Source organism: Panthera tigris, chromosome E2 (assembly GCF_018350195.1).
Source record: "Panthera tigris isolate Pti1 chromosome E2, P.tigris_Pti1_mat1.1, whole genome shotgun sequence".
NCBI classification, from domain to species: Eukaryota; Metazoa; Chordata; class Mammalia; order Carnivora; family Felidae; genus Panthera; species Panthera tigris.
In genome coordinates, this window is record NC_056674.1 from 10,489,674 (window position 1) to 10,499,915 (window position 10,242).

The 10,242-nt window shown below is 54.8% G+C and overlaps 1 long non-coding RNA gene across 2 annotated transcripts; it reads left to right on the plus strand.

Moving 5' to 3' along the window:
• Nucleotides 1-4,630: 4,630 nt before the first annotated feature.
• On the plus strand, nucleotides 4,631-7,359 carry LOC107180149. Of its 2 annotated transcripts, none has more exons than XR_001510884.2 (4): nucleotides 4,631-4,739; nucleotides 5,117-5,510; nucleotides 7,161-7,224; nucleotides 7,323-7,359. It is a non-coding gene; the product is annotated as an uncharacterized LOC107180149 (long non-coding RNA). The 2 variants fall into 2 exon arrangements; XR_006211908.1 differs by having other exon boundaries at nucleotides 5,117-5,299.
• Nucleotides 7,360-10,242: the final 2,883 nt, after the last annotated feature.

Genomic DNA, 10,242 nt, shown 5'->3' on the forward strand with positions numbered 1-10,242 from the left:
CTGTCCTGTGACCAGAGGGGACACCTGTCACAGCCGACAACCACACACTTCCTCCACCATTTCAACTTTAAAAAAAAATTTTTTTTAATGTTTATTTTTGAGAGAGAGACAGAGCGTGAGCGGGGGAGGGGCAGAGAGAGAGGGAGACGCAGGATCCGAAGCGGGTTCCAGGCTCCGAGCCGTCAGCACAGAGCCCGACGCGGGGCTCGAACCCACGAACCGGGCGATCGTGACCTGAGCTGAAGTGGGACGCTCAACTGACTGAGCCACCCAGGTGCCCCACTCCTAAGTTTTTTTTAGATTGTAAAAGATACATAACATAGGGGCACCTGGGTCGCTCAGTCGGTAGAGCGAGCCTCGACTCTTGATCTTGGGGTCGTGAGTTCAAGCCCCATGTTGGGTGTAGGCCTTACCTAAAAAAAAAAAAGAAAAAATATGCATAACACAAACTTTATCATTTTAACCATTGAAAAGTGTAAGATTCAGGGCTTGGGTGACTCAGTTGGCCAAGTATCTGACTCCTGATTGTGTCTCAAGTCAGGATCCTAGGGTCGTGGGATGGTGCCCCATGTCAGGCTCCTTGCTGAGGGGAGAGCCTGCTTGGGATTCTCTCTCTCTCCCCCCCTCTCCCTTCTTGTGCTCTCTCATGTGCGCTCTCTCTCAAAATAAATAAGTAAACAGTTACAAAAAATAAAATAGGGGCGCCCGGGTGGCTCAGTCAGTTGAGCGGCCGACTTCGGCTCGGGTCACGATCTGGCGGTTCGTGGGTTCGAGCCCCGCATCGGGCTCTGTGCTGATGGCTCAGAGCCCGGAGCCTGCTTCGGATTCCGTGTCTCCCTCTCTCTCCCCCTCCCCCCACTCATGCTCTGTCTCTCGAGAATAAATAAACGTTACAAACAATAAAAAAAAGTAAAATAAAAGGGTAAACTTCAGTGTCATTCAACGCATTCACAATGCTGTGCAACTATCCCCACTGTTTCGGTCTCTACAGACTTGTCTCTTCTGGATAGTTCATATGGATGGAACCATACAATATTTATCCTCTGGCATCTGGCTTCCTTCACTCAGTGCGATGTTTCAAGGTTCATCCACCTCGTCAGAACTTCCTTTCATTTTCTCCCCCCCACTGAGGTATTTTATTTTTACGTACGTATTACACCCTTCGAGAAAGACTGCCGGGACTCTCCCTCCTATACGTTGTTGTCCTACTTCCTCTTGGTCCGAGACACCAGCTGTGGTTTGTCAGTGCAAATAAAATCAGACTAATGGGATGGGTCTGGAAGCTTCAGAGCAATTTTCCCAGCTCCGTGATCGTCAGTGATTTCCGTGTAATCGGGCTTCGTCATCGCAATCAGAAGCTGGAAAATGACTCTGGAGCGTGGCCTAATAAGAACTTGGCAGATGCTCCCCTCGTCGGCATTGTTAATGCTCTGGAGTTCTCGAAAGCCTCCGCCGGGACGTTCACACCAGCCTGATGGAGGCGGGGCAAGATGGAGGGCGAATAATGTTCCCTTGTGTGGACCTACGACGTTTGGGTTATCCACTCATTCGTCGGTGGACTCGAGTTGTTTCCTAGACGGCTCAGACGCCTACGTCTCCTCCCTTTCTGCCCACTCTCAGTGGGGACGTTGCTTTCTACATCACTGAGAGAAGAGAACCCACCAGAGGAAAACCTTCCCAGACTCCTCCCCACCCATCTACCTCTTCCCTCCTCCCACTACTCGGTGTATCAGTTATCTACTGCTGCGTAACAAAAAATCCCTCTATGACATCCATGGATTCTGTAGGTCAGGAGTTTGAGCGAGGCACAGCGAGGACAGCTTGTCTCTGCGCCCCGATATCTGGGGCCTCGGCCGGCTAGAGTGGCAGACCTGGGAGGCAACTCCCTGCTGGGAGCCGGAAACAGCTGGAGGAATCTTCGCGACGTCCGGGAGTTGGTGCCGGCAGCTGGTGGCCGGGACCTCAGCTGGGCTGACGGCTGCCATACCTTTATGGGACCTCCCGGCGTGGGCTCCTTGATCATCCGCACAGCCAAGTGGCTGGGTTCCGGGAGCGGGTGCCCTAAAAGCAAGTGGGAGATACCTGGTCCTCGGAAGCCTCACCTCCACTCGCTTTACTGGTCTGCGTAGACGCGAAGTTTTGCCCAGTGTCAAGGGCGAGGGAACGTACCCTCACACAAAACACCCTCAGCGGGAGTGGGGGGGGGGGGTGGGGCGCGGCGCCCGGGTGGCTCAGCCGGTTAAGCATCCGTCTCCCGGTTTGGGCTCAGGTCGTGATCTCAAGGTTCGTGAGTTCGAGCCCCATGTCGGCCCCGCGCTGCCAGTGTAGAGCCTGCTTGGGATTCTCTCTCTCTCTTCCTGTCTCCCTGCCCCTCCCCCACTCGCAGTGTCTCTGTCTCTCTCAAGAGAAACACATACGCTTAAAAAAAAAAAAAACACAGTGGGAGGCACGTCGAGGTCGCACTGTAAGAGCGTGTGGGATGGGAGAGATTGTTGTGTCTATCTTTGGCAAACGCTGTGGTCGCCCTTGAGCCTGGGGACCCTTCCTGTTTTGCCTAGATATGGACAACATTCCAGCCGGGCTTCTCTCTCTCCTCCGCTTCTCCTCTGGCATCCAGGAATCTAGCTCACCCCCACCAGCACTCAAAACAGTTTGATCTTCTCTGACCTTTCTATTAAAAAAAAAAAAAAAGATACTGATCCGAGCGCTTGGGTGGCTCAGTTGGCGAAGCGTCTGACTCTTGATTTCGGCTCAGGTCACGATCTCACGGTTCACGAGTTCGAGCCCCGCATCGGGCTCTCTGTCGGCAGTGCAGTCTACTTGGGATACTCTGCCTCTGTCTCTCTCTCTCTCTCTCTCTCTCTCTGTCTCTCTATCAAAAATAAATAAATAGGGGCGCCTGGGGGGTTCAGTCAGGTAAGCGTCCAACTTCAGCTCAGGTCATGATCTCACGGTCGTGAGTTCGAGCCCCGCGTCGGGCTCTGTGCTGACCGCTCGGAGCCTGGAGCCTGCTTCGGATTCTGTGACTCCCTCTCTCTCTGCCCCTGCCCCGCTCACAGTCTCTCTCTCTCTCTTAAAAATAAATAAACATTAAAAAACATTTTTTAATAAATAAGTAAATGTTAAAAAATACGGACTCCCTAGCCCCCTCTATTATATCCTCAGCCCTTAGGACAGTGCCTGGCGCATAGTAGGCGCCTAGTGAATATCCTTTGAGCAACATTTTGAGTGAAACTGGTAATAAGAGTTGCCTCCGGGAAGGGGACCTGCGTGGGCAGCAGATATCATTTAAAAGATTGTGAGCTGCCAGCACCCAACCTGAAAGGTACTCCCCCCCCTCCTTTGAAAATCCTAAAAATGGAATACTTTTCCCTTTAGGCCTTTCGAACCTTCTGAGTTACACAGTCTGACTACATCTTACCCATTGACGTGAATAGATTGTATTATTTTTTAAATCTTATTTTTAATGCTTTCACTTTCGAGAGAGAGAGAGAGAGAGAGAGAGAGACAGAGCACGAGCAGGGGAGGGGCAGAGAGAGAGAGGGAGCCACAGAATCGGAAGCGGGCTCCAGGCTCCCAGCGGTCAGCCCAGAGCCCCACACGGGGCTCGAACCCACGAATCGCGAGATCATGGGCTGAGCCTAAGTCAGACGCTGAGCTGACGGAGCCCCCCAGGCGCCCTATATATCGTATTTATTTATTTATTTACTTATTTATTTACATCTTTATTTTTGAGAGAGAGAGAGAGAGAGATACAGAGTGAGAGCGGGGGAGGGGCAGAGAGAGAGAGGGAGACACAGAATCTGAAACGGGCTCCAGGCTCCGAGCTGTCAGCACAGAGCCCGATGCGGGGCTCGAACCCACAGACCGCGAGATCATGACCTGAGCCGAACCCGGACGCTCAACCGACTGAACCACCCAGGCGCCCCAATATTGTATTATTTTTAAAGATTAGCCCAGCATGGGGCGCCTGGCGCGGGGTGGGGTGGGGGGGCTCCTTCGGTTAAGCGTCCAGCTTCAACTCGGGTCTGATCGCGTGGTTGGAGAGTTCGAGCCCCACATCGAGCTCTGCACTGACAGTGCAGAGCCTGCCTGGGGTTCTCTCTCTCTCTCTCCCTCTCTCAAAATAAATAAACTGAAAAGGAAAAGGAAGAAAAAAAAAAAAAGATTCGCTCAGCCTCTGGCCCCAAATGAGTCAGCAACTGAAAATCGCGTGCTGTCACTGGGGTGGGACCCCCGCCTTTCAACCCTGCCTTTCAACCCTGCCTTTCAACCCTGCCTTTCATTCTCCTTCCCTGAACACCGACGCCTGGGAATCTCTGTCTCCTCTGAGCCTCCCCACGCTGGCCCGGCCCAAGGGCAGCCCTAGAAGTGTTTGATCCGACCACTTCAGAGCCTTGACCTTGGACGGCAGCCCATCAGAGGCCCCTGGCCTTGTTGGGAATCCTCCCCAGAGGAGCCTTTGAGGATGGGATGGAAGGCAGTAGCCGGATGGGGCCCTCAGGAATGCAGGCCTGGGTCAGGAAGAGGCAAGGCTGAGGGGAGACGGGGAGGCAGCCAAGGTCATCCTCCCGGGGCGTTTACTGATGAAGTTTCCGGGTGAAGGCGGGGGGCGCGGGGTCCGGAGCTGATGGCCAAGAGAGGATTCCCGAAGACGTCTTTGGTGCAAACAGGGGATTTTATTAAAGCCTGGGGACAGGACCCCGTGGGCGGGGAGAGCTACTCTGGGGTCGTGACAGGTAACTCGTCTATCCCCTCGGGTTGGGAGGGGATCAGGGATAGAGGAAGTCTCTCAGGTATTTCGGAAGCAAGGCTTCCAGGACCCTGAGGGGCTCTCTATGTTAGGAAAACGCCATTGATTACCGTTTAGTAAAACCTCAGTCGTCTGACCCTTCAGATGGATATCAGGGGCCATAAACTGGGAGTATCTTGGGGGAGTGGACATAAAGGAAGTTTCCAAAGGCCTTTTTCCACGTTCAAGTGGACTCACGGGATCCTGGGGGGTGGGGGGGGGGCGGGTCAGGATCATGTTAAGCCAATGAGAAGGAAAAACCAGCATAATCAAAATTCCCTTGCCATTACCCGTATGGCTTCTGTCATCTCGCTTCCCTCCTAGGCCGGCCAGCCGCCAGGAAGCAGAGCTGGATTAGTCCCGCCCACCTGACCCGGAAGCTGAGCCTTTGGAGGTGACCGCCAAGGCTCCCTTTTGCCCCCAGCGAAGTGTCATCATCGAGGCAGCCGAGCCCCTGGGGGGAGGGCACTCTGCCCGTGTCAAGGACGTGCCAACGGGCTGGAGGCGGTAAGGGGACGTAATTCTTCATTTGCCTTAGTTTCCCCCATCTCCGCGGCAAGCACTTAAACCCCTTTCCTTTGTTCGTGGGGAGCCCCGGGGGTGTCCGGGGACTATCACACGTGTTCCGCCTGGGGGAGGGGCTGCTGCTGGCCTGTGCTGTGCCCTCAGCTTGCTCCATGCACCCTCGTCGTTTACCGAGCAACTGCTGTGTACCCAGGTATGTGCTGGACAGGGCTGGGGACCCATGGTGATCAGTCCTACCCCGGGCATTGCAGGCCGATGACTAGAGAGTGACAAGCCCGGGTTGAACAGGATCGGGATGGGGGCACCTGATGCAGCCAAGGAGGGCTTCCCGGAGGAGGGGATGCTACCAAGCCCCTGACAGAGTCGATGACTCCCACGGAGACCTGTCTTTTCAGCTGCATCTGATGACACTTTTCCCTCGTTCCCTTCAATCCGGCCGCACTGGCCTTCTTCCTGATTCCTGAACTCTCTGGGCTCATTCCCGGCCTCTGGGCCATTGCGCTCGCTGTTCCCTCCTCCTGCTTCTCCCTTCCCACTTCCTCACCAGGAGGGCACCTTCTCAGTCAGATCGCAGACCAATTATTCTTGCAGGATTTAACTTAAAAAAAAAAAAAACAACAAAAAACCAACAAAAACCCTGTTCCTACTTCCACGGACTCCTTTTTTTTGTCTGCCGAGGCCTCCCTTCACCCCCCAGCTCCCTGATCCCTGGCCGGGTGCCTGACAAAGAGTTGACGCCTGTCAGATCATTGTGGAGGAAGGAAGCTGACCTCTCCCTCTGGGGGTGCAACTCAGTCCGGTGCTCCTGCCCTTGTAGACGGGGTATGAAGGATTCAGAGTTGCTGTTGTTGTTTTAAAGGTTTATTTATTTTTGAGAGAGAGGGAGAGAGAGAGAGACAGAGCATGAGCAGGGGAGGGGCAGAGAGAGAGAGGGAGACACAGACTCCGAAGCAGGCGCCAGGCTCTGAGCTGTCGGCACAGAGCCTGATGCGGGGCTCGAACCCCCACACCGCGAGATCGTGACCCGAGCCGAAGTGGGACGCTCCACCGACTGAGCCACCCGGGCGCCCCAAGGATTCGCAGCTTTGATCCCCTGGACAGTTGGAGGCGGTGGGTCTTATCGGGATCCTTTGGTGCGGGGACGGAGGTGGCCAAAGTGCCTTTTGGGGAGGCCCTGCGGCTGGCTTGCAGAGGCCAGGCCAAGAGGGCCGGGTCTGAGGGACAAGCCTCGCCTCCCAGCGCCCCTAAGGGCTTCGTGCAGAACATTCCGTGGCGGGACCTTCTGGAACAGGCGATGAGGGCTTGGCAGCCCTGTCCAGTCCCCGCTCTCGGGTCACTGCCCCAGCCTCCTCGCAGCCCGCGCTCACCCTCCTCCATCCCTGTTCCCCACAGCAGCCCGAGGCAGTACTTTTTATAGAACACTTGAAAAAAATGTTAATAGGTAATTAAAGGCACAGATCTCTAAAAGCACAGGAGGGGGATGCAGTGAAAGCCTTCCCTTCCCCCCTGGGGCCCCTCCGGGTGGGGGGGGGGCCTGGGGCCACCAGTTTCTTGGGTTTTTTCCCAGAGATAGTCGATCATATGTAAGTAAATACAGCTGGTGAAATGCTATGGAGGTAATTCACATGATCCTGCCCCCCCGTTTTTTTTAAACATAAGGGTACATTCAGGGGCGCCTGGCTGGCTCAGGTCGCTGGAGCCGGTGACTCTCGATCTCGGGGTTGTGAGTTCGAGCCCCACGTTGGTCGTAGAGCCTCCTTAAAAAAAAAAAAAAAAAAAGAATATATTCACTTATTCAACACTTGCGTATTGAGCGCCTACTGTATGCCGGGTACCGTTCTAGGCCCTGGGGCTCCAGCGGAAAAGGGAGTTGACATTCCAAGTGGGGAAGACAGTAGATCGACAAAGTAAGTACATGTTAACATTACGTAGTGGGTCGGATGTTGGGAGTTGGGGTCCCTGGATGGCTTGGTCCTTAAGGGTTCGACTCTTGGTTTCTGCTCAGGTCAGGAGCTCACGGTTCCTGAGATCGAGCCCCCCCCCCCGACCCCCCGCGGGGGATTCTCTTCCTCTCTCTGTGCCCCTCACGCGTGTTTGTGTGAGTATGCTTTTTCTCAAAATAAACTTCAGTACTCGATCTCAAGTAGCTATCTCTCAGTGGGCTGTGGGGTTATGAGGAAATGCGATCTCATCTACCTTTCTTTCCGCCTTTGTTTCCCATATCCGTGGTTATCTGGGGGCAGGGGTGCAAACAGCGGCGGGGGGACAGCACGTGCAAAGGCCCTGAGGTAGGAGCCTGAAGCGTTCCACATCCGGAAAGGAGCCGCGAAGCTGAAGAGCGGGGCTCACTCTTCGGCGAGAAGACTGAGGCCCAGACACGGCCTTGTAGCGACTTGTCCGAAAGTTGGCTTTCTCTTTCTCATCTGGGAGATGTCTCCCTGGTGTGCTGGGGCTGGCTCGTAACCGTCTGGGAGAGCTGATTGCCAAACTTTCGGGAATTTTGCAAGCCCGTCGTTAAACTCGGCCAGTTGCCGGAAATGAAATGATGTGCACTCGCGATGAAATAAATTACATTAAACACAAAGACGATCGGTGGTCAACATGTGTCGCTCCGTAACGAGGAGGCTAATCTCTGCTCCAGAGATTATTTATGTCTTTCTTGTCCGCACGGTAGAAACACTCCCTAACGTGTGGGCCATTGGTGTCTGTGGTTTTGTTTTAAGTAGGCTTCGCGCCCAGCCTGGAGCCCCACCCGGGGCTTGAACTCACGAGCCTGAGATCAAGGCCTGAGCTGAGATCCGGAGCTGGACGCTTAACCGGGGCTACTGTGTATTTCTTCCGATCTCCGCTTTCGACAAGGTCATATTCGAAATCGGTAACCTGCAAATCAGGGCTGTTTCCTCCCCCAAAGAGCCAGTGGTTAACTATTTGCCAGCTCGCCGTTGTAATGCAGAGAGATTAGGCTCTTTTTTCTTTTTTTCCTGTAAAGTTGTGTACTATTTTTTTTTTAATGTGTATTTATTTTTGAGAGAGAGAGACAGAGAGAGAAAGCAGGAGCAGAAGAGGGGCAGAGAGAGAAGGAGACACAGAATCCCAAGCGGGCTCCAGGCTCTGAGCTGTCAGCACAGGGCCCGACGCGGGGCTCGAACTCACGAACCGTGAGATCATGACCTGGGCCGAAGTCGGACGCGTAACCGACCGAGTTACCTGTCACCCAGGCGCCCCTGAGGCTTAAACTCTTGGATGGCTCTGGCTGCCTGATTCTCCCAAGGCCCCGGTCCTTCAGCGTTGGGGCCTGTCCCTCTGTCTTGTGACAGGAAGGTTGTTGCATCACGACCCCACCGATGATGGGGTTTTGGGGGTGATGGTGGGGTTCGGAGCCGACAGCCGAGAAAGAATTCTTGAAGACGTCTTTGGTGCAAACAGGGGATTTTATTAAAGCCCGGGGACAGGACCCCGTGGGCGGGGAGAGCTACTCTGGGGTCGTGACAGGTAACTGATTCTATCCCCTCAGGTTGGGAGGGGATCAGGGATAGAGGAAGTCTCTCAGGTATTTCGGAAGCAAGGTTTCCAGGACTTTGAGGGGCTCTCCGGGTTAGGAAAACGTCATTGATTACCGTTTAGTAAAACCTCAGTCGTCTGACCCTTCAGATGGCTATCAGGGGCCGTCAGCTGGGAGTATGATTGCCAACACATATCCTGGGGGAGTGGACATAAAGGAAGTTTCCAAAGGCATTTTGCTACGTTCAAGTGGACTCACGGGATCCTGGGGGGGTCAGGATAATATTAAGCTAAGATTCTCTTTTGTCCCCCCGCAAAGTGTCCTCATCGAGGCAGCTGAGCTCCTAGAAGGAGGTCGTTCTGCCCGTTTCAAGGATGTGCCAATGGGCTGGAGGCAGTAAGGCGATTTAACTCTTCATTTGCCTTAGTTTCCCAGGTCACCGTGGCAAGCACTGAAACCCCTTTCGTTTGTTCTCGGGGAGCCCGGGGGTGTCCAAAGAATATCACACGGATCCCACCTGGGGGCGGGAGGGGTACTAGCTTGTATTTTGCCCTCAGCCTGCGTTATGCTCCCTCATGACCACGACCCCTTGTAAATCGCACATTCCAAGCCACCTTGATAACCTGCTGTCTGTCCCCTGAGATGGGCCGTGTTCCCACCCGCTCTTGTTTTCTGCCGCCTTCCCCTTCTCCGGGAGTTTACCCCCAGAGCCCTAGAGCCGACCGACTCTTACGGGATCGCTTCGGTCCCTTTCTACGTCAGGGGCCCGAGATCCTTATCGCCTCCGTCTTCCGCAAAATCAGAAACGGGTCGGCCCATCGGAGTGAAAAGTCGTCCAGTTGGCTGGCTTCAGGCATAGCTGGCTTCAGGGGGCTCGAACGATGCCACGAGGCCCATCTCGACCTGTCAGTTCTGTTCTCTTCCGCGCTGGCACCCTTTAGGGGTCCCCCCTCGTGGTCACAGGAGGCGAGGGGCTGGAGGCGGTGACAAGGTTCCCGGCAGCGAGAGGAGCCCGGTGTGGGGTGTGCCCGCCCCGGTGCTAGAACCCAGATCCTGGCGGAGCCCGGGAAACGATCCGTAGCTACCGATCGCTCTGCGGGCCTGACTCCCAAGACGGGAGGAGTTCTTGCCCACTTGCGAAATTCCTCGGGCGAGAGGCTGAGGGGGAGCACCTGCCTCGGCTCTGGAGGTAGAAATCCCGCGTTCGGATCCTGCCTGTTCTTTGGCGTGATGAAAACCGGGTTGGAACCGGGTAGTGCTGATGGCCACACCGTGAGTGTGTCAACGCCACTGGATTGTACTCTTTCGAATGATTAAAAGAGTCCAGGGGCGCCTGGGTGGCTCAGTCGGTTAAGCCTCCGACTTTGGCTCAGGTCATGATCTCGCGGTCCGTGAGTTCGAGCCCCCGCGTCGGGCTCTGTGC